This window comes from Somniosus microcephalus, unplaced genomic scaffold, assembly GCF_052327205.1.
Source record: "Somniosus microcephalus isolate GS21.2 unplaced genomic scaffold, FLI_Smic_1.0 unresolved_chr1, whole genome shotgun sequence".
In the NCBI taxonomy this organism is placed as follows: Eukaryota; Metazoa; Chordata; class Chondrichthyes; order Squaliformes; family Somniosidae; genus Somniosus; species Somniosus microcephalus.
In genome coordinates, this window is record NW_028225179.1 from 26,812,386 (window position 1) to 26,838,797 (window position 26,412).

A 26,412-nucleotide genomic window follows, 5' to 3' on the forward strand; every position below is an offset into this window, starting at 1 on the left:
AAATCCACACAAAATGCCACGGGGAAATTATTTTGAATAACATCCATTGCACCTTTGCAACACTTCCTTCCTTTTTTTGTCTTTCCTCGGTTTGCTGATAAACGTTTAACTCGCGGCCTTTTCACGTTAATGGTCACAAGCAGGAACAGATAGGCACAGCGGGTCTCGCCACACCGAGGTGTGCCAAAGGCATTATAGAGTCATAACGGCACAGCAAGAGGCCATTCGGCCCATTGAGTTGGTGCCGAGCTAAATGTGTCAGGGTAGGAGCCATCTGGGGCTGCATTTTATATCTGGGTCAGTGTAAGAGTTGTCTGTCTCAGCGTAGGAGCTGTCTGGGACTGTATCTTATATCTGGATCTGTGTAAGAGCTGTCTGTGTCAGGGTAGGAGCTATCTGGGTCTGTATTTTATATCTGGGTCTGTATAAGAGCTGTCTGTGTCAGGGTAGGGGCTATCTGGGTCTGTATTTTATATCTGGGTCTGTATAAGAGCTGTCTGTGTCAGGGTAGGAATTGTCTAGCTCTGTATGTTATATCTGAATAGGTTCTGTCTTGGTTTGTGTAGGAGCAACCAGGTTATATGAAGAAGCTGACGAAAGGTAATCAACCAGCAACATTAACTGTTTCCCTCTCCACAGATGCTGCCAGATCTGCTCAGTATATCCAGCATTTACTGCTTTTATTCAGACTTCCAGCATCAGCAGCATTTTGCTTGGGTTTCTATGAAGAAGATGTCTGAGTCTGTGTAGGAATATCTGGGTATGTGCAGGAGCTGTCTAGATTTGTGTATGAAGAATTTGGGTCTGTGTAGGAGCTGTCTGGGTCTGTGTAGGTATGCCTGGGTCTGTGCAGGAGCTGTCTGGATTTGTGTATGAATGTCTGGGTCTGTGCGGGAGCTGTCTGGGTCTGTGTAGGTATGTCTGGGTCTGTGCAGGAGCTGTCTGGACTTGTGTATGAATGTCTGTATCTGTGTAGGAGCTGTCTGGGCCTGTGTAGGAGCTGTCTGGGTCTGTGTTGTAGTGTCTCGGTTTGTGTAGGAGCTGTCCGGGTCTGCGTAGGAATGTCTGGGTCTGTGAACGTGCTGTCTGGGTCTGCGTAGGAATGTCTGGGTCCATGTAGGTACATTCTGTGCCTTTCTTCGAACTGTCCACGCCCGTGTATGAAGTGTCCATTTTAGTGTAAGGGCTCATGTATAGGTGCTGACTGTGTCATTGGAGGAATTGTCTGGGTCTATGTAGGAACGAATGGGTCGGTGCCGGTGCTGTTGAGTCTGCACAGGTGCTCCCTGGATCAGGGAAGGAGCTATCTGTTTATCTGTAGCATAGTCTGTGCCTGTGACGGTGCTCCCAGTGTCTGGGTAGGAGCTCCCTGGGTCTGTGTAGGAAAGTCTGTTCCTGTGGTGGTGCTCCATGTGTTAGGGCAGGAGCTGACTGGGTCTGTGCATGAAAGTCTGTGCTTGTGATGGTGCGCTCTGTTTCAGGGTAGGAGCTGCCTGGGTCCTTGTAGGAAAGCCTGTGCCTTTGGTGGAGCTCCCTTGGTCTGGGTAGGAGCTGCCTGGCTCTGTCTATGAAAGTCTCTTCCTGTGATGGTGCTTCCTGTGTCAGGGTAGGAGCTGACTGTGTCTGTGTAGGAAAGTCTGTGCCTGTGGTGGTGCTCCCTGTGTCGGTTTAGGAGCTGCCTGTGTCAGTGTAAGAAAGTCTGTGGCTGTGGTGGTGCTCCCTGTGTCAGCGTAGGTACCGTCTAGGTCTGAGTAAGCTTATCGGTCTGAATCGAAGTTGTCTGGGAATACTTAGGTACTGCTTTGATCTTTAAAGGCAGAACAATCTGTCTGTTGGGGCTGAGATTTGGTCAGAAGATCACAGCGTCTCCGTCCGCACCTGTGCTTTGTAAAGCAGTTTTTTAGGTTTTAATTTACAGATGGGTGAATTGATAACCAGTGGCGGTAGGAGCCTCAGCGCCCCCGGGCGAGACAGGGTTGAATCTGCCCGGGCCCGGTCCTGAATGTGCAAATGTGGCAGAAATCACAATGGGCGGGGGAGGAGATGGGTGGGGCTATGAACTGACAGTAAACCCCCTGTCCAAAGACAAATTGTCTCAGTCACAGAACCGAATGGTCACTTCCGGTGCGGTTTTTGCTTCACTTTCTACCTCCATGTCTTCTCACTGCCTTTGCTGATACATTGTCCAAATCTGAGGCCTCGCACCAAACTAATGCAGAAACTCTGCTGCTGCTCTCGGGATGGGCACCTGCTGCCTCGGTACATTACCGTCCTAACAGCCCATTAACTGTCTGTGTGGAGCAGTGCGGCGCTTCAGAAGACAGGTAGAGAAGGCAATGTCAGAGCTGTCTCGGTCTCAAGTGTTCTGCTTATCAAGAGCAGCCAACACATTGCTTGATTATGGAAACGTTTCAAGTGCCCTTGCCTACACCAGTGGCTCGTTGGTCTAGGGGTATGATTCTTGCTTCGGGTTGATTAGTATAGAGTATGTGAGAAGTCCTGGGTTCAAATCCCAGACGAACCCTCATTTTCGCGAATTTTGACCTTGAATTCCCTTTGAAAAATTTGGAAAGATAAAAGAGAAGTTTCCAACTTAATCCACGTGAATCTCAAGGGCTTTGGGAAGAGGGTCAGTGCAAATATTCCGGATCAAAGGCAATATCAGCGGCCTACACTTTCTATCAACGAGTTTTTTCTGGAAGTTGAATGCGATAGACAACCAGTTCTGGATTTTCATCTCAGTGAAGTAGATAAATAAACGAAAGACTTGCATTTATTGGGCGCCTTTTACCACCACCGGGCGTCCCAAAGAACTTTACAGCCAATGAATTACTGTTGTACATCACTGTTGTAATGTAGGAAACGCGGCAGATAATTTACGCACAGCAAGCTCCCACAAACAGCAATGTGATAATCACCAGATCATCTGGTATTTTTGTTATGTTGATTGAGGTATAAATATTGGCCAGAATGATTGATGTCACAGTTTTATTCAGTATAGAGAGAGTCATTAAGATAAATAATGATTGGGACTGGGAAGGACACTGTTTTCACACCTACCCGCAATGTTCACAAGATCCTTACCTGTGAGGAAGGACATTCAGCGCATTCCAATACAGCTCTCCAGGGTACCTGTAGTCTTCACCTCATTGTTTAATCCAGGTTTTTCCTAAATTATTCCGGGGCTTTCACCACCACCGCTCTGTCTGGAGTCCATTCTAAGTGTTGATCATTCTCCTGATATCAGTCCTAAAGAGTTTTCTTTTACTTTTGAGGCTGTTTCTTCTTGTTATTTCTCCCACAATGTAATCTGGTATTCCACACGAGTTAATTTCTTGTAGATCTCTGCAATACCATGTCGCACATGCCTCCGTTCTAGGCTGAAAATGTCGAATTTAACTCCCAGCGGGCAGGGGTAAAATCCCTCTCCCCGTGTATGTTTGTTCTACAGGATCGAGGTGTGTCTGGTACTGTTGCTCCCTCTTCTGGCCGCTGTGCAGTATTGCACCACCTGGTACTGTTGCTCCCTCCTCTGGCCGCTGTGCAGTATTGCACCACCTGGTACTGCTCCTCCCTCCTCTGGCCGCTGTGCAGTATTGCACCACCTGCTCCTTCTGCTGGCTGCTGCGCAGTACTGCTGTGTATGGTTGCATTGGTTCAACTCCTCTGTGCCAGAACTGCAAGAGGAGAATGAATGGTGGAGTTGCTTCGTGAGAAGCGACTTTCCAGAACTGAAGGAGTGAAAAGGCGATTCCTTGACCCTGTCTGCTGACAGCTAATGTAGGGTAGAGTTATCTGATAAGAAAGAGAACAGAATTCAAGAAATTAGAGCTGGAGAAGTCCTTTCAACCTTCTACCTGCTCCGACATTACATTAAACCAAGGCTGATCTGCACCTCACCAATATTTTTCTGCCGTTGCTCCATATAACTTGATCCCCTTACCTAACAACAACGTGTCGTTCACAGTCTTGGAAGAAACAATGGACCCCCACGGACTTATCGGGGAGAGAGTTCCAGATTCCTACAAAACTTTATTTGAAAAGATGCTTTCGGATTTGATTTTTAATGGAGCGCCTGTAGTTTTAAGTCCCCCCCTTGTACTTGATTCCCCAGTCAGAGGAACTAGTTTAACTCTATCTACACTATTAAACCTTTTAACACTTTAAACACCATGATCAGATCACTCAACAATCTTCTAAATTCAAGAGAACAGACGGCAAGTTTATACAATTAATCCTCATACTTTAACCCTGTAAACCTCGGTATTAATCTGGTAAATCTGCACTGCACCACTCCAAGGGCAATATATCCTTCCTGCGTGCGGTGCCCAGAACAGAAATTGACTGTTCCAATGGATGCCTGGCCGGCCTCCTATGTTCTATCCTTCGGGAAACTGAGGTGATCCTGCCTGCCCGTGTCCTTACTCACACCAAGTCCCGCCCAGCCATCACCCCTGTGCTTACTGACCTGGATTGGCAGGGCAACAATTTCTGTGTGTATAACTGGGGGAATCGGACATTATTGGGACGTCGGAGTGTATTGAAACCCGGAGCGAACGAGGACATTTTCATTTTGAGTCTAACTTTAGGCAAACTAGAATCGCTAAGTGGCAGCTTATGATCAGTTATGATTATGGAGCCGGACATTGCTGGGAACTCGAATCATAATAATTGCACTGTTGCTCCCTGGCCCTTAACACCAAGAAAACAAAGGAAATAATCATGGACTTCAGGAAGTCCAAAGGCGGAAGTCACACCCCCATCCACATCAATGGGGCGGAGGTGGAAAGGGTGGCCAGCTTTAAGTTCCTCGGAGTCCACATCACGGAAGACCTCTCCTGGTCCCTCAACATCTCCTCTCTGGTGAAGAAGGCCCAGCAGCGCCTATATTTCTTGAGGAGGCAGAAGGGATGTAATCTGTCACCCCTGATCCTCTCTAACTTCTACCGCTGCACTATAGAGAGCATCCTGACAAACTGTATCACGGTATGGTAGGGCAGCTGTAGCTCCCATGACCGGAAAGCCCTGCAGCGGGTAGTCAAAACTGCCCAACGCATTACCGGCACCCGGCTACCGACCATAGAACATATATATCAGAAACGCTGCCTACGGAGAGCACGGTCCATCATCAAAGACCCTACCCACCCCAGCCACAGTCTGTTTGCCCTCCTACCATCTGGAAGACGCTACAGATGCATTCGCACCCGTACGACCAGATTTAGGAACAGCTTCTTTCCCAGGGCTGTCATCCTACTGAACTCCACAAATAAACACTAAAGCCTGCACATCTGCCGATGCACTTTATTATGGTCATATTTATGCTAATATATATGTACAAATGTACTTTGAAATGTTTAAGTGTCCTAATCCAAATTGTACACTCCCGGGAGCCGCAAGCCTACATTTCGTTGTACTGCACTTGTGCACTAACAATGACAATAAAAGTTGATTTGATTTGATTTTTGATTTTTTTAAATGCGTGCATCATTATTAATGCAAGAATGTTGCAGCAAACGTGAGGTGCGATGGGTTGTGCTGCGACATGAACTGATGGTTTTTCACTACAAATGGGAACATATTGCGCTTGTCCAGGATTTGTACATGAGACCTCTCACATATTAATCAGTGAAACCCTTTACCTTGAATCCCACCACCAAAACAACGAGCCGCTGACAACACAGCCATTCAGCCAGTGTAGAATTTATCTGCCACCAACACTCCATCAGCCGGCCTTTCAGACAGCTTGCGTCCATTCCATCTCAGTTTCTATTCGGGGAAATTCCTCTCTGACCCATCTAGGTGAGTGGAATTAATGGATTGTATAAAGTTGTCTTCTGTTCATGTGAGTTTAAAAGATTGAGGGGTGATCGGATTGTGGTGTTTACCGTGTTAAATGGATTATCAGGGTAGATAGAGATAAACTATTTCCTCTGGTTGGGGAATCAAAGCAAGGGTCACAACCGCAAAAGTAGAGGTGGGCCATTTAGAAATTCAATTCGAAAGCAACTTTGCTCTCAAAGGTTTGTAGAAATAAAGAAGTCACTATCCAAAAAGGCCGTGGATGGGGGGGGTCAATTGTTGCTTCCAAGACTCAGATCTAGACGGTGTTTTTAGGTAAGGGAATCGAGTTATATGGAGGAAAAGAAGAAAAATGGAAGAGAACTGCAGATCTTTTCCGTCCTTAAGCCAATTTCTTATCCAAGCTGTCACTGATCCAAACTATTTCAGGAGCCTCAATGTTATCAATTAGCCTTCTATGTGGTACTTTTTCAATCACCTTCCGTAAATCCATGTGGACAAGATCCATTGCATTCCCTTCATCAATCCTCCCTGTTACTTCATCAAAAAAATCAATTAGATTACTCAAACACGATCTGCCCTTTACATATCCGTGTTGGCTCTTCTGAATTAGCTTAAACCTCTCCATGTGCACTTTAATTTTAGACTTGATTTTTGTTTTTAAAACTTTACCCAAAACTGATGTTAAACTGACCGGCCTGTAGTTATTAGGCTTGTCCTTAGACCTTTTCTTGAACAATGGTTTCACATTTGCCAATGTCCAATCCTCTGGCACCTACCCCGCATCAAGGGAAGAATGGAAAATTATGGCAAGCTATCTCCTCCCCCAATTCCCTTAGCAACCTGGGATGCAAGCCATCTGGACCAGGTGACTTATCCACTCTAAGCATACCCAGCCTAACTAGTACATCCTGTCTATCAATTTGCACCCCTTCCATTGCTTCTACCTTTTCCACTTCAACTGATATATAATCAGCAACCACCTCCATAGTAAACACCAATACAAAGTACTCGTTGAGTATTCTGGCTTTGCCCTGCGCCTCTAAACATATATCACCTTCTCTGTCCCTAATAGGCCCCACCCCGCCTCTTACTACCTGCTTACTGTTTACATGCCGGTAGAAGAATTTTGGGTTTCCCTTTTATGTTAACAGCCATTCTACTCTCATACTCTTTATTTGCCAATCTTATTTTCATCTTCAATTCCCCTCTCAACTTATTGTATTTGGTCTGATTCACCGTTGAAGAATGCACCTGACATTCATCATGCACTCTCTTTTTTGTTTCATCATCTCTATCTCCCTCGTCATCCAAGGAGCCCTTGCTTTGGTTCCCTTACACATCCCTCGTGTTGGAATGTATCTAGCCTGTATTTGGAACATCTCCTCCTTAAAGATCACCAATTGTTCCTTTGCTGTTTTTCCTGTCATCCTTTAGTTCCATTTTATTCTGGCTGGATCCTTTCGCTTCCCATTGAAGTTAGCCCTATTCAAGTTTAGAAGTTCCACTCTAGAATGTTCCTTGCTCCTCTCCATTGTTAATCTAACTCTCATGATATGATGATCACTCGTACACAAGTATTCTCCCACAGGCACTTGGTCGACCTGGCACACCTCATTCTCCAGCATCAGATCCAGCAATGCCTCCTTCCTACTTGGGCCAAGAACATACTGTTCAAGAAAATTCTCCTTAACACATTTCAGAAATTCCTCCTCCTCCTTTCCCTTAACTCTAGCATTATCCCAATCGATATTTGGGATATGAAGTCCCCCAATATCAACAATCTATATCTCTTGCATATCTCTGCGATTTCCCTGCAGGTTTGCTCCTCTACCTCCCTCCCACTATTTGGGGGCCTGTAGAATACCCCAATACTGTGATCACACCCTTTTTGTTCCTCAACTGTAACCAAATGCATTCTGTCCTTGCCCCCTCAAGAACATTTTACTTGTCCAACACTATAACACTTAATCAGCACTGCCACTCCACCTACCATTTTCCCTTCCATATATTTTCTGAACACCTTGTACCCTTACATATTAAATGCCGAGTCCTTACCGTTTTTAAGCCGCGTTTCGCTTATTGCCGCAACATCATATTGCCACATGGCTAATTGTGCTTGTACTCACCAACATTATTCAGTAAAATTTGTGCTTTTACGTGCATGCATTCTAAACCCATTTTTGAATTTTTCGTAGTCTTTATTAGTCTGCTCCTATCTAATATTGTACTAGTTCCGCCTCTAGTACTACTTTCTTCTCTAGTAGTATCCAACAATCTCACTCTTTTATGCAGCTTGTTCACATTTCTACTCCTATATTCTGGAGCCCATCCCCCTGCCAATCTAGATTAAATACTCCCCAACAGCACTAGCAAACCTCCCCACGAGAATATTGGTCCTGGCTCTCTTGAAGTGTATCCCGTTCAGCTTGTACAGGTTCCACCATCCCCAGAAATGGTCCCAATGCCTCAGGAATCTAAAGCCCTCACCCCTGCACCATCTCTCCAGCCACGCATATAGGACACGAAATGGTGGAACTTCGTGGCCAATGTCTTCACTCAAATGATTATTCACTGTCACAGTAAAATAACGCAACATTTTCAATACAGTTGACTATTCTAGAGTGTATTATATGAGGATGCAGATTCAGACGACAATGTTGAGCTTTTAATTTTGCAGCATCTTATTTGACAATACAAGTCGTAGATTCAAAACTAGTTTTGTAAAGAGTGTCTAATATTGTTGACTTGAACTAGTCAGCAATGCTCGCACGGCAGTTGGATGCCTGTGTCCAGTTGGAAAGCTGTCTGAAAGAACATGCAGTCTGGCAGAGCTGGACGTCCAGCAGATTGAATTTTCTGCTGAGCAGACGATGAGCCTCCTTCTTGAAAATGGTTCGTCAGTCCAGCTCAGAGGGGATTAAGCATCATGAAAGTGGAATGGGACTGGGGCCACTTGTATGACAGGAAGTGTAGGGGGCAGTTTCCCTTACTTGAATAATATTAATGATTCAGTTGCAGAATTTGATTGCACCACTCGCCACTCGGCCCATGGATGAGCCGAGCCAATCACGTGGAGTTTAAGCGATTCCGCCAGCCAGTTAATTCAGTGGCATTTCTAGAACAATAAGAAATCAGCTAATAATAACCACATCACATAATGGATAAGGTCTATAACTTTAATGTGTATTATAATGTTATCAGAGAATTATAATTTCCAGTCTTCCGCTGTCGGTTTGCACACTGGGTTCCAGCCTGGATCGGACCTGTTTTACACCTGACCATTTCTAACAATCACTGACCTCATGTAACGGAAATATCTGGATTCCTATTGTTCGCAGAAGCTGACTGTACATTTTCAACGTTGTGGATCCGAGTGTAACGGGCAGGACTTGCGGTGAAGAGGACTTTCGTGCACATTGTTTCTGTTTGGATGTCATCTTTTTTTGTCTCCGTCATTTCACTCCAGCCGAACGAACGGAAGGAAGAAGGAAGAAAGATCTCTCTCTGATTCGTGATCTCTGTTTCACCTTCATTCGAGAAGGTGGAGAATTCCAATGGTCCGTGTTAATTTTAACAAGATATGAACAATGAAGGGGCCGAGACCACTGGTTTGGCCGAGATTAGAATTAAAGCAAATTTTACGTAAGATTCAGTCAAATGCTGGGAAGGTTTATCAGCATCAAACATTCAACACAATAAATAAGAACAATGGATTAACATGCTATCGTCTTAACCTCTTGTCTTCCGTCTGCAACAAATCAGCCATTCTATTTCCTGCTTTTTGCATCCATACAGAAATACTCCTCAAGAAAGGGTCCTTTACCGTTTGTCCTGCCCGGGCACCCAGATCGACAATGCTGAAAATGTAGAATCAGCTGCTGCAAGCAAAAGGCATTCCATTAATTCAAGAAGGCAGTAATGTGCCTGATCGAAAGAAGAGGTGTGCACCCCTTTTAATCAGACCAGGCAGGCTGGTCATGCCGGTTTGATTCCCGGTCAGTACAGAACCCTGTACAGTTTGAATTTGGCACCCATAGGACCAATTCACAAGCCAGCTTCTCACATCCTTTCAGCGCTAGAGGAAGCAGGACTGACTAATATTCAGGGAAGTGGGTGTATCAGAAGATTGACACTGAATGTAAGTTTATCCCAATTCAGGCGAGCTCATGGGTGCAGAAAGCAAAATGTAAAGTTCCTGCATTGGCCGGAATTGAACACGGATGCAAGACGTGCAATGAGACACCGAGCAGAATACACCTGGGAGCCTTTACCTTTTCTCAGTTGTTGGGTTTTCAGTTGCTTCAGTGAAGCTATATGATTTCGAAATATATGGGCAAAATGACACGAAATCTCATGTTTTTAATGGAAAGTATTTCAGTTTTCTGCAATGTCTATCGGCTATAAGAAGCTGAGATTTGACTAAAACCTAGCGGGGTTCGTCCGGGATTTGAACCCGGGACTACTCACAGCTTTGAAACACCAAAGCAAGAAGGTGAGCAAACCCGTTTTAAACAGATATAGAATGATCCACGACTGACAGCAATTCTGATTACGATTAGCAACAACGTCAGACACCTTATCTATTAGGCCAAGAACATTTCTCATGCAAACCTGTTATTTTGCTGCCAAAGGCCAGCCCTGCTTTCGAAATGCTTGTCTGTCGAGCGGTCCCGCAGGTCTAAATGTATCGACTGGTTTTAAAGCATTAATTCAGATTGCTGCGAATGGGACATGTGCCCCAGGAATCGCGGTGGTAGCAGATCAAACGTAATGGTGTAAGTGGGTGAAAGTGAATGTTAGATTAAGGTAATGCCGCAGGGAAGTGACAAAGAAACGGAAGGAGGAAAGTAAAGGAGGGCTATAGATTGTGGACGGAAGAAAAAGCTGGGAGAAGAGGCGGGTTTGAATTATGGAGCATCAAGCTCAGGCATGTGAGAGCACGGGGTTTGAAGGAGTAAATAGGCTTTCACCATCAATAAAAGAATACTGTTTGATGTAGTGAAGATTGATTTTTCGCTGTGTTCTATCAGCAGGTGCCACAGAAAACAGAAGTTATAAAGCGAGCTATACCGTGATTCTGATTCGAACCAAAGTTGCTGCGGCCACAGTGCAGAGTACTGACCAGTATATGATCCCAGCGTCATACATCAGCTACTCCAGCACTGCCCTAACCACAGCAAAATCACGCACGGCACTGCTTAGAAAAGTTTGATTTTTGGGGAGGATGTCAATATCAGCACCACCAGAAATTTTGACAGCGGTGGAATTAAACCCACGACCCGCAGCAAATGGAGCCATTAACCATAATGGGAACTTGTGGAGCCGCAGTTACATTTAAAAGGGTTGTAGCCCTTTCACAACAGAGTAAACTCACCCCTGGAGATTCATTAGGACAAAAGGCCCCGCTGGGAGTCAAACCCAGGATCGCCTGTTGATTGAACAGGCGCTTTAACCAGCTAAGCCACGGAGCCAAATCGCGCCTCAGCTATGCCGTCGCCTCTCACTGGTATCTATCAGCTACATGTCACAGCCTGTTGGAGGCTGAGGCCGTTTTGTATCGATCCATCTCTCCTGTCTATTCCGCCAAGCGTCCCGATGCTGTCTGTATCTCACTGTGTTTATCTCAGTTTCAATCTCTGAGTTGATTCTAAATGAATACCTGTGTTTATGTTTTACATGAAATAAATGAGGGGTCAGACAATTCTTCCTCTGACACTGGGGAACGAATGAGCCAAGATTGATAACAAGATTTAGATTATTGTGATGCTGCAATTAAAATATTCCATCTTGCATTATATAGGTTCAATCCTGTGCAAAATAAATTGCAATCCCAACGTGATTCCAATAGGCCACTTTTTAATTTGATGCCACAGACGCCACCATTTCACCGCAAGGTGATTCATAACTAATACAGAGAGAAGTCAAGCAGTGAAACGGTATTTGTAGAAAGGGTTGTGAGACTGTGGAGTGCACTGTGGGCAAGCAGCAGATTTAAAACAAGGTTAAAAAACCGGCAGCCTGTGGGAGGAAGGGGGGAGAGAGGCAAGAGGGACACAGGAAAGATCAACTTGGAAACTATTGGCCCCGAATCTACTTTAAATCCCCTCACTGTATTTAAAACCATTTAATGTCAGATTCACACATTGATGCATGTGAGCAATATAGGACAGTTACCGCTGTCTCTGGTCTAAAATAACTGCTTTACTATTTGGTCCCACCCGCTGTGTTTAGGCTCTATCCTGAATATTTATCTCCGACCTAGAATCAGTTTGTAATCTGGAGACAAGGATTCTGCAGCCGGCGGTCAGGGAGCAGAGGCTGTGGCTGATTTGTGTCATGTGGGAGCAGAACACAATGTTTCTGCTGTTTATTTTCATTACCCTGCAGAATATTCCATACTGTGCTCAACATCTTACATACCGTTAAATATCGGAAGTTTTCTTTTATTGTAATGATCGCTGCGATTCTTCTGGACTTGCTGAATTTGCAGCAAATTAAATATCATGAAACCATCATCGCCAATAATAAACAGGGTCAGCGATTTGAGAATTTAATTTTTTGGATGGATATTTTCGCGGCTGCAATGGCCGAGTGGTGAAGCGTTGGACTTGACATCCAATGGCGTTTTCCTGTGCAGGCTCGAGCCCTGCTCGCAGCGGGTTCTCTCATTATTGTAATAAATTACTTCAAATAATTTATTTTCTTCAATCTGCTCCCTCTGGGAGAATTTTGGAAATTTCAATGCCGGTTTTAAGAAACTAAAGGATTGCCGAGAGACCTGGATCACTTACTTCAAGAAGGTTTGCTGACCGAATTCCAAAAGTGTTCTGCAGATTGTCTGGAAGCTCCAGATAAGGAGGCCTCGATAATCTCTGAGGAACCTTCGCAAACACTCGGTGGTGTCCGGTAGCATCAGTCTGTGTAACCATGGGAGAGAGAGAATGGAAAGTCACTGGAAGGCTTGTTTCTGTCAGCAGCAATGGTACAGGAGCTCCATTCTGAAGTGAAAAGCAGAACACATTCCAGTGCTTACCAACTTAAAGGTATGAAAGAAAAGAGAAGGAAGAAAACCAACCAACCAGCTGATCACCAACCTCCTCCTTGAATACTGTCTGTGGGGCCTGCTTGGTTGACTCGTCTCGCTGCTCCGCCTCCACAGTGCTGTCCAAGCCTGGGAGTGGGGAACAAAACAGAGCAAAAAACACACTCACCTCCCACTTATCCGAACTCTCCCACTTAGCAAAACTCCAGCACCACTCAATGCACAAAGCACTCCGTGCACTGCACTAGCCCCTCCCCTTTTATACCCAGATTCTACTTCCGGTTTAAACTGCCCAAGAGTTTAAAAAACCCTTAAAAAATTAAACTTATTTTAAATAATTGAATTCTTAACACACTAAAATTCCCAAAATACACTTAAATTATTTTTCTCCCACTTAGCAAAACTCCAGCACCACTCAATGCACAAAGCACTCCGTGCACTGCACTAGCCCCTCCCCTTTTCTACCCAGATTCTACTTCCGGTTTAAACTGCCCAAGAGTTTAAAAAACCCTTAAAAAATTAAACTTACTTCAAGGTACTTAAGATTAAGGTAATACTGCAGGAAAACTACAATGAAATTGAAGGGGGAAAGTAAAGGAGGGCTATTGATTGTGGAAGGAAGAAAAATCTGCGTTATGTTTCGATTTCGAACCGAAGTTGCTGCGGCCAAAACGCAGAGCATTAATCACTATACGAGCACGGCGCCACACATCATCAACTGGAGCGCTCCTCTGACCACAAGAAAGTAACGCATGGCACTGCCTAGGAAAGATGGATTTTTGGTGAAGAGTCCAAAATCAGCACCGCCAGAAATTCAGAAGCGGTGAAATTCGACCCATGCCTCGCAGCGACTGGAGCCTTCATCCAGAATGGGAACTGGTGCAGGCACAGTTTCATTTAAAATAATTTTAGCCTTTTCACACGAGAAGAAATTCACCCCTGGAAATTCATTAAAAAAAAGGCCCCACTGGGAATCGAACCCAGGATTTTCTGTTTACTAGACAGACGCTTTGACCAGCTAAGCCACGGGGCCGACTACTGACACAACTTTTCGCCTCCACTCACTGATAGCTATCAGTTTCCGGTCACTGTCTTCTGGACTCTCAGGCCGTTTCTTATTTCTCCAGCTCTCTTGTCCATTCTGCCATGTGTCCCATTGCTGTCTGTATCTCCTGCTTAATTTATCTCAGTGTCAATCTGTGAGGTGATTCTGAATGATTACCCTATGTTTGTGTCTTATCTATATATATAAAACGGTCTGTCTTTCTGTCTGTCTCTCTGTCTGTCTTTCTGTCTGTCCGGCTATACAATCAAAAGTTATAGAGCCTACCTACACATGTGTTACATCAAAAGAAAGCTTATGATTTTCGAAACATCATAAGCGTATTTACTTTTTTGAAATTCTTCAGGCAGTATGCAAAAACTCTTCAAAAAGCTTCAAAATTCCACTCATTGTCCACTCATTAGTATTGAGTGACGTGAAGGTTGACCAATTCTTTGACGTGATGATTGACCAATCCTACAGTTCAGTCACCTGATCGTTGACCAATCAGTGCGTGTGTGGGCGGGACTAATCATTCTCACCTCAGGGATGTGGCAGCCATTACACATCAGCCGGGCCTGAAGCTAAAAATATGGTAATCGAGGTCAGTAGCTTTTCAAAAAAAATAAGTTTTACCAAAAATATTTTAGAAGTACTTTAACTTTCATCTTTGAAGGTATTAAAAGCTAGAAATGTTTAGGTTAAAAAACAGTGGAAAATACCCGAGTCTCTGGGGCCTAGGCTTCTCCAACTGCCGACAGCCAAAATCCAGTCCCAGGCTCCCTGCCCAGACATCGACCAGGCCCAAAAAAGCCCTGGCAACGCCGGGCCCCCCCAGCTAGTATGAAATAAATGAGGGAATCAGGCAATTCATCCTCAGACACTGGGGAACTAATAAGCCAATAGTTATAACAAGATATTGTTTATTCTGATGCAGCAAATATAATATTCCATCTTGAAAGATTCAGTTTCAATTCTGTGCAAAAGAAACTGTGACCCCAACGTGTTTCCAATAGGCTGCCTTTTAATCTAACCTCACAACCGCCGCCATTGCACCTCAAGGTGATTCATAACTAATAAAGAGAGAAGTCAAGCACTGAAAGGGTATTTGTAAAAAGGGTTGTGAGACTGTGGAATGCACTGGCCCAGCAAGCAGCAGATTAAAACAAGGTTTAAAAACCAGCAGCCTGTGGGAGGAATGGGGGAGAGAGGCATGAGAGACACAGGAAAGATCAACTTGGAAACTATTGGCCCCGAATCTACTTTAAATCCCCCCACTGTATTTAAACCCATTTAATGTCAGATGCACACATTGATGCATGTGAGCAATATAGGATATGTATCGCTGTCTCTTATCTAAAATATCTGCTTTATGTATGCAAAATTTTCATTGCCGAGATTAACGACGCTATGCAGAGTTAGCGGCTCTTTTCTCCAGGAGTGTGATTCACTTTTTGGGAATTCACATCAATTAAAATACAAGAGGTCCCGGTTTCAAATCCTGGATCTGCTCCAACATTTTAATAGAACCACTTTCCTCGGCAGGAGACATTCCACAAGTCTTCAAATAATAACCGCCGGAAAATCAGCCTGTGTTCAGCATATCGGAAGAAAATGGCAATTTTATTCTTTAAAGCAGCAATTCAGTCCCAGAAGTGCCGAAGCTGTGAGGTCAATATGCAATTCTGTTTGCTTCCAGAAGCCTGCTCCACATTTTCTACATTCTCAATCTGGGAGCCCGGGCAGGACATGTGGTAAAGGGACTTTATTAAAGGTGGTTTCTAAGGTTTGGATCAGAAATACTGAAATAAAAGGGATTTTTGGATGACTCCTTTTGGATTATAATGTTAGATCGCGGTTGGTGAGAGGTTAAAGTCTCAGGGCTATTAATCCAGTTGGAAGATACATACCCTGAAAATGTTACTCCCCAACTTAGACAATATTTTCTCTCACTGTTTGGTAAAATTCTCCCACTTTCTCAACCTAATATTTCACCCAGCTCTAATGGACAGAAGGTGGAATCGAGGGCTCCTTCCTCCTTTCTCACTTTCATCCCGCCTTGCTTCATTTCCATCCTCCTTTTTCGTGGTTTCCTGCCTCATTGGACAATGAGCCTGACTTTGATGTTAACTGTGTGATCGACATCTTATCAGTTCCAGACCTAACCTTGTCTTTTTGCAGATTTATTCAACTCTATTTGAAGGAAACTCTCGAAAATATAATAAAACAGCCCATTTAATGCCTGTGTGTTAAAACAGGCATTTTAATGGTGAGGGAAATATTACAGGAACAGAACAACTCCTGCAGCAATAGAAATCGAGTCAGTGTCCAGCTCTGCTGTTCGGGGCAATCCTCGCCTCCTTCTTTTTCATTTTCACCTTGGTGGGAAAAGCTGAGAACGAACTCCAATCTACACCGGCTTTACACTGGTTAACAGACAGAAAACAAAGAGTAGGAATGAACGGGTCTTTTTAAGGATGGCAGGCTGTGACTAGTGGGGCACCACGAGGATCGGTGCTTGGGCCCCAGCTATTCAAAATCTACATCAATGATTTGGATGAGGGTACTAAATGTATCATTTCCAAGTTTGCTGATGATACAAAGCTAGGTGGCAGTGTCAGTTGCGAAAAGAATGTGAAGGAGCTTCAAGGGGAGCTCGACAGGCTCAGTGACTGGGCGAGAACACGGCAGATGGAATATAATGCGGATAAATGTGAAGTTATCCACTTTGGTAGAAAAAACAGGAAGGCAGAGAATTTCCTCAATGGTGAAAAATTGGGGAATGCAGATGCTTAAAAGGGACTTGGGTGTCCTTGTATATGGGTCACTGCATGTGACTGTGCAAGTGCAGCAAACCACTAGCAAGGCAAATGGTATGCTGGCCTTCATTACAAGAGGATTTGAGTAAAGGAGTAAAGAAGTCTTACTCCAATTATATAGGGCCTTGTTGAGGCCACACCTGGAGTACTGTGTACAATTTTGGTCTCCTTTCCTAAGGAAGGATATAATTGTCATAGAGGGAGTGCAATGAAGGTTTATGAGATTAATTCCTGGGAAGGCAGGACTGTCGTATAAGAAGAGATTGAGTAAACTAGGCCTGTGTTCTCTTGAATTCAGAAGAATGAGAGGGGATCTCATTGAAGCATACAAAATTATTACAGGGCTTGATAGGGTGGATGCTGGGAGGATGTTTCCTAAGGCTGGGGAGTTTAGACTCAGGGGCCACAGTCTCAGGATAAAGGGTAGGCCATTCAGGACTGAGATGAGAAGAAACTTCTTCACACAGAGGATGGTAAATCTTTGCAATTATTTACCCCAGAGGGGTGTGGAAGCTCAGTCATTGGGTATATTCAAAACAGAAGTCGATAGATTTCTGCCTAGTCAGGGCATCGAGGGATATGACGACAGGGCCATTGCTGGGAGCGGTGAGAGCGAATGTTCGGTGAGTATTTAAACTCACTTTCGCGGGCTTTTCTTCACAGGCCATTGTTGGGAGATACCGAAAGCGTGAGAGCTCATTACAGGATCCGGCAGCGCTTCCTCCTTTAATAGCAACAGTTCGGAGCTGCATTTCAGACGCAGCAACAAACCCATGACTTTGTTTGCTGTTCCCCAGCTCCGGGAGTGAGTGAGACCCGCGACAGCAGCGAAGTTCAGGCCGCCTGTCCGGCCCCGCTCTCTCCAAGCACTCGCTGCCGGCAGACAGCAGCGATTGCAGCCTCAGAGAGCGTAAACTGCCCATCGCTGCGAAACAATAGATCACTGAAGCAGAGGAGCGCAGAGATTTGCATCGGTAGCATGTAGGTGAGGATGGTCGAAGTTAATATCAATCGGCTCATTGTTGTTGGAACCGCTGAAATTGAATCTTCCTCCTGCAGCAGATGTTACTGGTTTACATATGAAAAATGCCCTCGAGGTGCAATCGACAAATTTGGAGATGCCTTGTAGTGGAACAAGTTAAAAGATCAGCACAGTTAATGCTGAGAACAAATTAAACAGTAGCTCCAGCTGATGAACATTGCACTGGTGAAAATCCTGGGCAGAGATTTAGAGGAAGCGACAGTGGGAAGGGCTGTGCTGCGATTCTAACACTACGCCAATCACATTCCGGGCAAATCACCGACAGTAAAAAGAGGGTTTGGAACCGCGGGCACACATGACAGAGCATTGGTATTGGGAATGTAAAACTGCTGTCTCCAATACTCTGCTTACCTGAATCAGTCAAAATGCAATGGACAATACATGACAAATCCATTTGATTTTAGGTTTGATAACCAGTTGATTGGATCTGCATTCTAGACAGAGTGGCTCTTAAATCTAGGGGTATGAATCTCGCATTGGGGATTGTAGATTGAAATTTGCGAACGGTCCCGCCTGAGCCCCTTTTTAATGTCGACTTGTAATATTGGACTTGCGCTCAAAACTTGTGCCAATCGGCCTAACAAACAATCGATCAGGGCCCAAATCATTCTCCAACAATCCCCAGCGGCTTTGGAGGAAGGTCAATGCAAACTGCCATGTAAATATCATTGCTTTAAAGACACTCAATTAAAGTAGTTTTTTTAGCAAACAATCACCTCTGATGGTTCTAAGTATATTTGTGTGTGGTGAAATTAGATACAAATGTATCTGTGAGTTGCTATTGTGTTACATGTAAATGCTTTTACTCCTCAGTTCGTTACAAATATATTTAGATGTATCTGTATTATTTAGTAATGTATTGGTTGGGGGAATCTGTGCCAGTTATAAATGTATTTCTGAGCGCTGCAAATGTCCAGTCCGGCCCCATTCTGCCTTCTCATTGCCCCCACGTGGGACACGGCAGACCATCTGTTACATTCGGATTCAACTTTTGCTTTTATTGATATTTTGAAAATATGAGGTTTAGAAAGTAATAACTCTGCATCCATCAGCCTCTCTGATAATGCCTGAGCGGCACTTATCCTGTCCGATAAGCCCTGAGAGTCCCTCACCCGCTCTAGAATTTCTTGAGCATCCCTTACCGTGTCTGTTACTGTTGGAGCGTCGCTTACCCTATCTGATACATCCCGAGCATCCCTTACACTGTCTGGTACACCAGGAGGGTAACTTACCCTGTCTGGTACATCTGGAGCATCCCGTACCCTATCTGATACATCCGGAGCATCCCTTACACTGTCTGGTACACCAGGAGGATAACTTACCCTGTCTGGTACATCTGGAGCATCCCGTACCCTATCTGATACATCCCGAGCATCCCTTACACTGTCTGGTACACCGGGAGGGTAACTTACCCTGTCTGGTACATCTAGAGCGTCCCGTACCCTATCTGATACATCCGGAGCATCCCTTACACTGTCTGGTAAATCCGGAGCGTCCCTTAAACTGTCTGCTACATCCGGAGCATCCCTTACCCTGTCTGGTGCATCCGCAGTGTCCATTACTCTCCTTGATAACTCCTGAGCGTCCATTATCCTTTTTGATAACAAGTTTGCCAAAATTACATATTTCTCCCTTCATCAGCGGCTATGTAGTGCTTCCCGTCGCTCACGCTACTCAAGTTTTCAGGGAAAAGAGCCAACTACCAGGTAAATAAAACCCAGTTCTTCAGTTAGCCTCCGCAGTTCACTTGATTTCCGATTGAATTTTCTTGTACATTCGGGCTGCTTTGGTTCCAAAGGCTGGCCCTGCTTTCGCAGAACTTGACTGTCGAGCGGTCCCGCGGGTCTAAATGTATCAAGTGGTTTCAAAGCATCAACTCAGATTGGGGCGAATGGGACATGTGCCCCAGGAAAAGCAGTTTTAATGGAGCACACTTAGCGGTTTAAGTAGGAGAAAGTGAATGTTAGATTAAGGTAATGCCGCAGGAAAGTTACAGTGAAATTGAAGGAGTAACGTAAAGGAAGGCTATTGATTGTGGAAGGAAGAAAAATCAGCGCGGTAATTCAGATTCGAACCGAGGTTGACGGCTATTACAACGCAGGGTACTGAAACACTAGAGGTTCACAGTGCCACACATCAACTGCTGGAGCTTTGCTCTGATCACAACAAAGTAACGCACGGCACTGCTTAGAAAAGATGGATTTCTGGTGAAGGCCAAAATGAGCACCGCCAATAATTAGGAAGCAGTGGAATTCGAGCCAGACCCGCAACGACTGGAGCCTTCATCCAGAATGGTAACTAGAGCAGCCGCAGTTACATTTAAAAAGACTGTAGCCTTTTCACACGGGAAGAAGGTCACCCCTACAGAGTCATTAAGAAAAAAAATGGCCCCGCTGGGAGTCGAACCCAGGATCTAACCTGTTTACTAGACAAACGCTTTGACCAGCTAAGCCATGGGTCCGAAACCCGATCCGTATGCTCGCCTTCACTCACTGATGTCTATCAGCTACCGGCCACTGTCTTCTGGAGCCTCAGGCCGTTTTGTATTTCTCCAGTTCTCTTGTCAATTCCGCCATGTGTCCCATTGCTATCTGTATCTCCCGCTTTGTTTATATCTGCGTCAATCTGTGAGGTGATTCTGAATTATTACCCTGTGATTGTGTCTTACATGAAATAAATGAGGATGTCAGACCATCCTTCCTCTGACACTGGGGAGCTAATGAGCCAGCATTTATCACAAGATATGTTTTATTGTGATGCAGCAAATACAATAGTCCATCTTGAAAGATTCCGGTTCAATTCTGTGCAAAAAGAAATTGCGACACCAACGTATTTCCAAATTGCCGCCTTTCAATTTGACGCCACAAACGCCACCATTGCACCTCAAGGTGCTTCATCTATCATCTATCTATATATATAAAACAGTATGGGCTAAAAATTCAGTTTGGGGCGCCAAGCTCGCCTGGGCGCCGGAATTATCGCTGCGCGCGGAGCCAATTGCGCCATCGGGATATTCAGTTACTGCACCCCAAATGGAACCGGGCCGCTAAACGAGGCTTCCGGCGCCCCGCTTGGGGCGCTGAAACTGAATATCGGCGTGCAAAGTGCCGCAGCACCATCCCGCTGCGGCACGGCACGCTGCGGTACTGCAGGCCTTCCTCCCACTGTTAAGGGGGAGGTGCCTGCAACAGCGCGTTCCCCGCTCGCGAGTGCCGGCAAATGAGCCCGGCACCAAGGTGAAATGCTGGGCTCTCGGGAAACAGCTGGCAATGCCGCGGGGGGGGGGGTGTAGGAGGCCGAGGACGGAGGTGCGGGTAGGCGGCCGCCGATAAAGCGGCCGGCCGCACCTCCACCTTAACAAGCGGCACTACCACCACAGGTTGGCCCCTGTGTACCGGTCGCTATTTGCGGCCGGCGCGGAAGAGGCGGGCGTGACCTAATATGGCGTTCGGGGCGGTAGCGGGGCACTGCGCACACCGATGACGTCATCGGTGGCGGCGCAGCGCTACAGGCTAACGCCGCCATTAGCGCCCTGCTAAATATCGTGGCGGTTGTGGCCAGTGCCGCTAAAGCCTCTGAGTGGCCTCTTTGGGCGCAAACTGGTGGCGCAATCAAATGAATTTCGAGGCCTATGTCTCTCTGTCTGGCTGTCTCTCTGTCTGTCTGTCTGTCCGGCTATACAATCAAAAGTTATATAGCATACCTACACATATCTTATATCAAAAGAAGTTCATCATTAGAGAAGTACTGTAGGCGTATTTACTTTTTGGTCGGACAAACATTGTGCCGACGGTATCCAAAAAACCATCAAAATTCCGCTCATTATCCGCTCATTTGCATCAAGTGGGGGCGGGTTCATTGTGTGTGCGGGCGGGCCATCCTACAGTTGAGTGACGTGATGATTGATCAATCCTACAGTTCAGCGGCCTGACGGTTGACCAATCGGTGCATGTGTGGGTGGGCCTTATCCTTCTGAACCGAGGTGAGTGGCCGCCATCTTGATTCCAAAATGTTCATTTCTTTTTCCCACTTTCTGCGTCTTTCTTTTCAAATCTACATTTCCAGCAAAAAAAAATTGCTTTTATTAAATTGTTTTTAAAAAAAGTTAATTCATTTGTAAATATTTTCTATAACCTGATTCTTTTTCCTACGTTTCCCCGTTTTTGTAAGGCCTCAAAGCCTGGCCATCTCCTGCCCAGCCATGCCTGAGCTAAGTAATTGTCCGACGGCTTGTGGCCAGCTCTTCCCCCCTCACCCAGTCTCCCCTGTCATGTTACCGGGGGAACGGCGTCGGCCGCAAGGGACACGGGACAGGCACAGGGTGCGCGCCCAGCACGCGACACACAGAAGCCCGAGGCATAAAGCGTGGGAAGCCAGCAGGTGAGATGCGGCGTCTCTCTCTCTTCACCGCTCGGCGGTCTTGAAGCCGGCGTATGCGGGAGTGCGGGGCTCGGGAGAGCAGGGGGGACTCCGGAGAGTGGGGGGCGGGACTCGGGGGAGTGGGGCTCAGCCTGACCGGGGTGTTGCGCTCGGCTGGGCCATGTCAGTGCGTGGGGCAGCACGGAGCTCCACGGAGCCATCCCCGGCAGAGGGGAAAGGGTCTGCTGGCTACCCCCCATCGTTTTCTCCCCACCTCCCTTTCTCCCCCCTCCCGTCCCACCCCACAACCCCCTCCCCCTCCACCTCGCTCCCCCTCCCCCACCCACACCCCCCTCCCCCTCCCCCCGCACACCCCCCTCCCCCACACACCCCTCCCCCCTCCTCCCCTTCGCCCCTCCGCCCCTCTCCTCCTTCCCCTCTCTTCCCCCCGTCCCCTCCCCTCCCCCTTCCCCCTCCCCCCTCCCCTTCCCCTTCCCCTTCCCCCCTCCCCCCTCCCCTTCCACCCTCCACATCCCCCCTTCCCCTTCCCCTTCCTCTCCCCTTCCCCCTCCCTCCCCTTTCCCCACTCCCCCTTTCCACCTCCCTCCCCCTTTCCCCCTCCCCCTCCCCCCATCGCCCCCTTCTCCTTCACCCCCTCCCCCCAAACCCCTCACCCTCTCTCTTCCCCCCTCCCCCCTCCCCATCCCCGCTCCCCCTCCCCCTCTCCCTCCCCCTCCCCCTCCCCCTCCCCCTCCCTCCCCGTCCCCCCATCACTCTCTCTCTTCCCCCCAGTCGCTCTCTCGCATCCCCCATTCGCTCTCTCTCTTCCCCCCAGTCCCTCTCTCTCTTCCCCCCAGTCGCTCTCTCTCTTCCTCCCAGTTGCTCTCTCTCTTTCCCCCAGTCGCTCTCTCTCTTCCCCCAGTCGCTCTCTCTCTTCCCCCCAGTCGCTCTCTCTCTTCCCCCCAGTCGCTCTCTTTCTTCTCCCCAGTCGTTCTCTCTCTTCGCCCCAGTCGCTCTCTCTCTTCTCCCCAGTCGCTCTCTCTCTTCCCCCCAGTCGCTCCCACTCTTCCCCCCAGCCGCACTCTCTCTTCCCCCAGTCGCTCTCTCTCTTCCCCCCAGTCGCTCTCTCTCTTCCCCCCAGTCGCTCTCTCTCTTCCCCCCAGCCGCTCTCTCTCTTCCCCCCAGTCGCTCTCTCTCTTCCCCCCAGTCGCTCTCTCTCTTCCCCCCATCGCTCTCTCTCTTTCCCCTGTCGCCCTCTCTCTTCCCCCCAGTCGTCTCTCTCTTCCCCCCCAGTCGCTCTCTATCTTCCCCCCCAGTCACTCTCTCTCTTCCCCCCCAGTCGCTTTCTCTCTTGCCCCCCAGGCACTCTCTCTCTTCCCCCCCCCAGTCGCTCTCTCTCTTCCCCTCCAGTCGCTCTCTCTCTTCCCCCCAGTCGCGCTCTCTCTTCCCCACAGTCGCTCTCTCTCTCTTCCCCCCAGTCGCTCTCTCTCTTCCCCCCAGTCGCTCTCTTTGTTCCCCCCAGTCGCTCCCTCTCTCTCTTCCAACAACAACATGCCGGCAAAAATCCCTCGGCACTGCCGGGCACTTCAGCTAGTAACTAATACACAGAGAAGTCAAGCAGTGAAAGGGTTTTTGTAGAAAGGCTTGTGGGACTGTGGAATGCACTGGCTCAGAGAAGCATAAATAAAACAAGGTTTAAAAACCGTCAGCGTGTGGGAGGAATGGGAGAGGGAAATAACGAGCCACAGGTAAGATCACCTTAGAATCCATTGGCTCAGAATCTGCTTCAAACCCCCCTACTGTATTGAAACACATTTAATATCATATTCACACATTGATGCATTAGAGCAATGAGATTTAACGCTGTCGCTGATCTAAAATACCTGCTTTATGTATGTGAAATTCTCATTGCCGAGATTAAACAATCCGTGCAAGCTCAGTGATTCTTTGGTCTAGGGGTGCGGTTGTAGTTTTGGGAATTCGCATCAGTTAAAATGCAAGAGGTACCGGGTTCAAATTCTGGACGTGCTCCAACATTTTAATAGAACCACTTTCCTCGGCAGGAGACATTCCACAAGTCTTCAAATAATAACCGCCGGAAAATCAGCCTGTGTTCAGTATATCGTAAGAAAACGGCAATTGTATTCTTTAAAGCAGCAATTCAGTCCCAGAACTGCCGAAGCTGGGAGGTCAATATGTAAATCCGTTTGCTTCCAGAAGCCTGCTCCACATTTTCCACATTCTCAATCTGGGAGCTCGGGCAGGACATGCGGTAAAGGGACTTTATTAAAGGTGGTTTCTACGGTTTGGAAACAGAAATACTGAAATAAAAAGGATTTCTGGATGACTCCTTTTGGATTATAATGTTAGATCGAGGTTGGTGAGAGGTTAAAGTCTCAGGACTGTTAATCCAGTTGGAAGATACGTAGCATGAAAATGTTATAGTCCCCAAGTTAAACAATATTTTCTCTCCCTGTTTGCTCAAATTCTCCCACTTTCTCAACCTAATATTTCACCCAGCTCTAATGGAAAGTTGATCGAATCGACAACACCTTCCTCCTTTCTCCCTTTCCTCCCGCCTTGCTTCATTCCCATCCTCCTTGTTCGCCGTTTCCTGCCTCATTGGACAATGAGCCTGACTTTGATGTTAATTCTGTAATCATAAGAACATAAGAACATAAGAAATAGGAGCAGGAGTAGGCCAATCGGCCCCTCGAGCATGCTCCGCCATTCAATAAGATCATGGCTGATCTGATCCTAACTGCCAATCCACTATCACAGAACCAACTCCTGAATCTAACAGAATTAGACACCGAAATAGGAGCAGGATCAGGCTACACGGCCCCTGGGCCCGCTTTGCTACCCAGAGGGCCATGACCGATCCGAACCTAGATTCATGTCCAAATTCCTGCCCTTTCCCCGTAACCCTTAATTCCCTTTACTTCTAGGAAACTGTCTATTTCTGTTTTAAATTTATGTAATGATGTATCTTCTACAGCTTTTTGGGGCAGCATATTCCATGGACCTACCACCCTCTGAGTGAAGTAGTTCCTCCTGATCTCAGTTTTGAAAGAGCAGCCCCTTATTCTAAGACTATGCCCCCTAGTTCTAGTTTCACCCATCATCGGGAACATCTTCCCTGCATCCACCCGGTCCAACCCCTTCACAATCTTATATGATCCAATAAGATCGACTCTCATTCTTCTGAACTCCAATGAGTAGAGTCCCAATCTACTCAACCTCTCCTCATATGTCCATCCCCTCATCCCCGGGATTAACCGAGTGAACCTTCTTTGTACTGACTCGGGAGCAAGTAATGTCCTTTCTTAAGTATGGACACCAAAACTGTACGCAGTGTTCCAGGTGCGGTCTCACCAATACCTTGTACAACTGAAGCAATACCTCCCTATTTTTATATTCTATCCCCCTAGCAATGAAAGCCAACATTCCATTGGCCTTCTTAATCACTTGCTGCACCTGCATACTAATCTTTTGAGTTTCGTGCACCAGGACCCGCAGATCCCTTTGTAATTCAGTACTTTCCAGTTTCTTGCCATTAAGATAATAACTTGCTCTACGATTTTTCCTGCCAAAGTGCATAACCTCACACTTTCCAGTATTGTATTCCATCTGCCAAATCTCTGCCCACTTACTTAGCCTGTCAATGTCCCCTTGCAGGTTTTTTACGTCCTCCTCCCTCACTACTTTCCCCCCCATCTTAGTATCATCTGCAAACTTTGATATGTTACACTCGGTCCCCTCCTCCAAATCGTTAATATAGATTGTAAAGAGTTGGGGACCCAGCACTGACCCCTGCGGAACACCACTAGTTACTGATTGCCAGTCTGAGAATGAACCATTTGTCCCAACTCTCTGCCTTCTGTTAGATAGCCAATCCTCTATCCATGCCAGAATATTACCCCCAATCCCGTGATTTTTTATCTTAAGCAATAATCTTTTGTGTGGCACCTTGTCAAATGCCTTTTGGAAGTCTAAATACACTACGTCCACTGGTTCCCCTTTATCCACCCTATATGTTACTTCCTCAAAGAACTCCAGCAAATTTGTCAAACATGACTTCCCCTTCATAAAACCATGCTGACTTTGTTCTATTAAATTATAATTATCCAAATGTCCTGTTACTGTCTCCTTAATAATGGACTCCAAAATTTTACCTACCACAGATGTTAGGCTAACCGGTCTATAGTTTCCAACCTTCTGTCTACTGCCCTTTTTAAATAAGGGTGTTACATTAGCAGTTTTCCAGTCTGCCGGGACCATTGCCGAGTCCAGGGAGTTTTGGAAA

At 46.4% G+C, this 26,412-nt stretch overlaps 1 non-coding gene across 1 annotated transcript; it reads right to left on the reverse strand.

The window, feature by feature from the left end:
- Nucleotides 1–13,803: 13,803 nt before the first annotated feature.
- On the reverse strand, nucleotides 13,804–13,877 carry trnat-agu (transfer RNA threonine (anticodon AGU)). Its single transcript has one exon. It is a non-coding gene; the product is annotated as a tRNA-Thr (tRNA).
- Nucleotides 13,878–26,412: the final 12,535 nt, after the last annotated feature.